The following is a 5244-nucleotide window of genomic DNA, read 5'->3' as shown; positions in this document are numbered from 1 at the left end:
CATTGGCCCTTCACGAAGTAGGGTGCCTTATGGAATTATTTTCTGGAAAAGAAATGTACAGAGTAAGCCAACAGTTTTGGCAAGAGAAACTATTGGGTATTATTGCTTAATAGCCCATGATCACACAGAAAACCAGGAAAGCATTAGTCATATCTTTGTCTTATTAACTATAACATGTTTGATGACCTTCTTGAAGCTTTTTTTTTTTTTGATAGCCGTTGGGCTTATATTTTAACACCAGTTACATCAAATCTGCATGTGTGTGTGTGTGTGTGTGTGTGTGTGCTGCTGCGTGTGTATGCATGTGTGTGTATATTTGTGTGTGTGTGTGTGTGTGTGCATGTGTGTGTATATTTGTGTGTGTGCGCGTGTGTGTATGCATGTGTGTGTATATTTGTGTGTGTGTGTGCAGATGCACAGCATGAGAAAAATTTACAACTAATAATGGCTGAAGCATTCAATCCTTTTTATTACAGAGACAAAAAGTAATGAGTTTAACAACAGATATTCACTGCAGCTTACAGTCTATATTTCGATATTAATGGCTTGAATTAAGCATGTTATATTAAAGACACTGATAGAAATGCACACCTTTGTGATGACATCACTGTAATTGTGCTTTTTATGGGAGTCAAAAAACTGCTTATTTTAATTAATAAAGCCCACATATAGTCAGAAAGCACCGTCTGGCTACACTGCATTTCATAGAACGTGTAACCAGGACAACATTCAGCTTAATTACATCTACCGAAGACATTGAAATTCGAACGCTCACAGGTCTGGGTGGTATGATAACATTCCCCTTCTCTGAGGGTGGCAGACTCAAATACACAGTGACGACACTCTGTACTTGTGTTTCCACATACAGTACAGTACTGAGGCCTGCACAATCTCAGTGCTCTTTGCCAACTGCAGCATGGGACGTAGGACTGAAATAGATAATTTATAGGGGGGGGGAAACATACTTCGGCCAGATCTTTTAATTAGAAGAAGACATTACAACAGTCATCCTGTTATGCCATACGCTGATTGCAAAAACTGTTGATTGGTTTGTTTTCGTAGTCCACATCCCTGGATTGATTTGATCCTCAGGTTATTACATCATCATAACATTCCTGATTAGGTTCAACAGGATATTTAGAGCGTATGCACTCTAACCACAAAGAAATCCACTGTCAGAAGTATACTCAATGGCACGAGTGCGATCTGTACTTCAAAAAATAACCAAAAAAAAAAAACTGAATAAAAGCAAAGCACATGCTTATTTTTATGCCTCGCAAAAATAAAGATTACGAGTGTTTCATGAATGAAATTATACACACAGCGCTATATAAGAATAAGGGCGGGGCACACTCGATCTCGGGGACTGTCATCAAGCAGTTACGCGGGTCACGTGTGGTCGCGTCATGCCTTTCAAAACACACATCAGTAAAAAGCTGGTGGGAAAGCAGAAATGAGAGACATCTACCCGCTGATGCTACAGTATATCAGCACAGACCCTACTTACAGCCGAAGGAAAACAATCAGGCCGCAAAATAAATTACATTTGCCTAGGTCTGAGCACTAAGAGATGGGTGTTATTTTTATTATGGCAGACAGTGTGGTCTCGTGTGGCCTTCCCCTCAACCACACAGTGCTTTCCAGTAAGAACACTAAAAACCACGCTGGAAAGGACCTACATCCCTTGTGTGGGAGAATGCCCTCATCCACTCCGATGAATCGGAGATAAAAGGAAGAAACTATTAATGTCTTAGTCCGCACATCTCTTTTTTATAATAAATGTGATTTGTACCATTTGCAGAGTTGACTTAATCTTTCTAGTTGAATTATATATTTGATATAGCATTTTAAATAAAACTATTTTGGAGAAAGCACATATGGAAATATAGATCACAGGAACACTCATCTCCACATTATAGTTGAATACCACTGAACCTAAAAGTGTGAAATTTCTATTCAGTGTCAACAAAAGTACATCTGACTTTGACAAAATTTTATTAGGAAGAAATACCAACATTGCAACATAAAACAATGAGCCTTGTTTAACCATCAGTAAATGGGTGCATATAGATTCATTTCTATGTGCCTAAGTATGCATGAATGTGTGTGTACGCAATATTCACTTTTTAATGTGGAATCACCACAGCCCACCAACCACTATTCTTCAAGACATGTCTGTGTGTGTGTGTGTGTGTGTGTGTGCGTGTGCGTCACTGGGTTTCTGCTCTGTGAAAAAACGCCACAAGTCATCCGAGACGCACTTTTCCCCCTATTGACTGAGCAACATGTGGTCCTCATAGACATCACATGTCTTGCAGCATAATGGACCCCTTTTTAAATAGCTTTGTCATTGGCAGCTTTCTCCCTTTAAAACGGCATAAGAAAATGTTTTCCTTGCTTGCGGAGGTGTAGCCGGGGGGGACCACCAGCGCACGCTGGCGCAGTCAGACGAGAACGTCCCAGGATGCAGCAGGCATACGCATTACGGGGCCACATTATAAATTACGACACCCTCCGCTCCGGAGGAGCGCACCACCAAGGGGGAAGAGAGGAGCCCGGTCCCCACATGGAAGCTGTCTCCGCGCTCTTCTGTGCGTAATTAGAGCTCCCCACTTCTGTCGGGCGCAGGGCCGGGGAGAAAAATGGTGAGAAACAGGAAGCAAACTGTCTCCTCAGATCTCCCCATTCTGGGGTTCTATCTCATGAAAAAAAAAAGAGTTCTTTTCTCCCTCTAGGCATTCCCCGGTGTTTTTTCTTTTTCTTTTTCTTTTTTTTAACCTCTAACTAGATAGTGTTTGAGTTTGCTGATGGAGACACAAATAACAGTGTGTGGTCACTGAATTACAAATTTACACACTTTTAAAAGCATTCTTTCAGTTGCAGGTCCAAACCCCCCATTGCATTGGACAGTTACCCAATATTCACTAGTCTTGGACCTACTGATATGAAGGGATTCACATTAATATTTAGTCATTAAACAGATTCTCCTGTTTGGAGAGACCCACAAAATTCAATCAGGTTTGGTACCCTATTTTAACAAGGCAAATAATAGTACTTTAATTAAATATTAACACACGTCATTGCTGAACATGGATGTTTTATGTTTCACTAAGGATCAATGTTTTATGGTTAGGTTAAACAGGCTCATATAGATCATGTTCAAACCAATATGGGGGTTTGGTTTACATCACGTACTTCTGATTCAGAATTTCCTGCAGAGTTCTGGCAGTTGGAGCCATAAGCAGCAACAGATTTATCTTTAATGAAGCTTACGTTTTCAATTACGGATCATAAAAAAGTAACATTTCTGAAATTGGATTTAGTTTTTTTTGAAATATAAGAGGATTCAATTAATTTTAAGCAAATTGGAGATAGATTACATTTATTTCTGGATGCTGGAGGTTTTGTGCAGTGCACTGGTCTCTGTAATAAAAAGGACTGAATGATTCATTCACTATTTGGTGCCAAGGGCAGATGAAGTCTCCCATTTGGACTTTCTCCCTTACTTTTACTGCTATTATGTTCTGTCATTTCCCCAAATTTCCCCAAGCGTACCTTCCGAGTACGCCGCTGTGTGTTTGCCACTATTATTTTTTTAAATAAATTATTTAGCTTTAATGGGTTGTCACCACTTCGAAGGGATTTAACAGAATAACTGCTGCTCCAAAAAATGTATTTAGCATCCCTCGTGAAATGAAACACACCTCAATTTAAGAAATATTGTGCGACTACAAACCGTAATATTACATAAAATTAATTTTTTTAAATTATACTGCATAATCCTGCATTCTTACTAAGTGATATGTTAAAATTCCTGAAATACTCAAGGAATGTGGTTGAATGACAGATAAATGCAGGGTCACCTGCAGCAAAATCATAAGGGATCCCATTATATACTGGTGCGTCTACAGTGTTATTAAGTCCCCATAAATACGGGGATCCAGGAGGGGAGTAACCTCCAACATTCCTTCTGCAGGATTCCCTTTTACCCATTGGAGGTGTGTTTGGCTGGGGGAAGGGGTTTGTATGCTCACAAAGACACAAAAAAGAGACCTCTCCCACTGGAGTCTCATCATTAACTAATGAGGGTGTGCAAGTAGAATACTGAGACCTGCCTACCCTTGAAACTGCGGACCACTGCATCAGGACTATAGGAGAGTTGGTGGTCTTACCTCAGCAGATGCAGCTCTGACAGAAGCTTCTGATCAATAGACAGGCTTGTTCTCACTGGTGGCGTGGCTTAAGTGGTACTTAGCAAGGCACTGATCGTATGGCATCGGTGCCATTGTCCCAGCCTTGGTTTCCCTTGTTGTTTGAGGACAAATCTGCTGAATATGGAGAATACTGTGAGTGAAAGTGAATAGGTGTGGATTTATCTGGACGTGGAAGTGTAAATTCAAAAACGTCAGACAAAAGGCCGTCCGTTAGAATGCCCTTTTCTAAATTAATTTGGTTTTTAGGATTTTAGAATTCCAATGGATTTTTAATACAGAACATTAAATTGATTTTCCATCCCTATTGGCAAGGTGCATTAACAACCATTACACGAAAACACCGTTTTGAAAACAGTTTCTGTTTAATGGTATACTAGGTTCACTTGTTTGGTAAGGCAAGTCAAAAATATCTTCAACAGTCGGTTGGCTACCGCGCCCTTGTGCAGCTCTCGCTTAGCCTACTTACCGTAAAGTCCTAAAGGCGCATTTCACAGTCCTTCTGGCGATGCAAACTTGTTCTTGTGTGTTCCAGCCTGCAGACATTTCCAACATCAAGTTACAGATGTCGTGCATGCTGGCTACACAGGGTAGCACGCCCAGGCGTTCCTTAGAAGGCCGCTGGGAAACCAGTTGTTTCCAACAGAGGGGAAACACCGCAAAAAATTTGCGCACAAGTTAAAAACACATTTTTCTGGCAGTGTAAGTCGTGGGCAGGCTAATTAAGCAGCGGCGGCTGGCAAAGGGATTGTCAGAGCGCTGCGATCGCGGTGGGAAATCAGAAAACATCTGTCACATCACGTCACAGGCTCCCCACCTCGATGCGGAAAATGAACTGGGCGCGGGAGTAATTAAGGTAAATTGCATTTCTTCTCAGCCAATGAATGAAACCCAACAAATCTAAAATCAAGACTACAATGGAGGGAGGGTTTGACGAAAGACAAGATGTCGCATTTGACTTTTAAACGTTACACCTAAAAATACCCGAAAAATAAAATTAAAAATATAAGACGGCAGAGGTTCCAAGAACTTT

General features: G+C 40.8%; 1 long non-coding RNA gene across 2 annotated transcripts; it reads right to left on the bottom strand.

The window, feature by feature from the left end:
- Positions 1 to 523: 523 nt before the first annotated feature.
- Positions 524 to 4993, bottom strand: LOC135239973 (uncharacterized). 2 transcript variants are annotated; one of them, XR_010325538.1, is made up of 3 exons: positions 4681 to 4993; positions 4173 to 4328; positions 524 to 2615 (listed from the first exon to the last, which is right to left on the bottom strand). It is a non-coding gene; the product is annotated as an uncharacterized LOC135239973 (long non-coding RNA). The 2 variants fall into 2 exon arrangements; XR_010325539.1 differs by having other exon boundaries at positions 525 to 2615; positions 4173 to 4325; positions 4681 to 4989.
- Between the last annotated feature and the right edge of the window lie 251 nt (positions 4994 to 5244).

This window comes from Anguilla rostrata, chromosome 14 (assembly GCF_018555375.3).
Source record: "Anguilla rostrata isolate EN2019 chromosome 14, ASM1855537v3, whole genome shotgun sequence".
NCBI classification, from domain to species: Eukaryota; Metazoa; Chordata; class Actinopteri; order Anguilliformes; family Anguillidae; genus Anguilla; species Anguilla rostrata.
The sequence above is the reverse complement of the archived record's forward strand: the minus strand, read 5'-3'. Positions and strand labels throughout refer to the sequence as shown.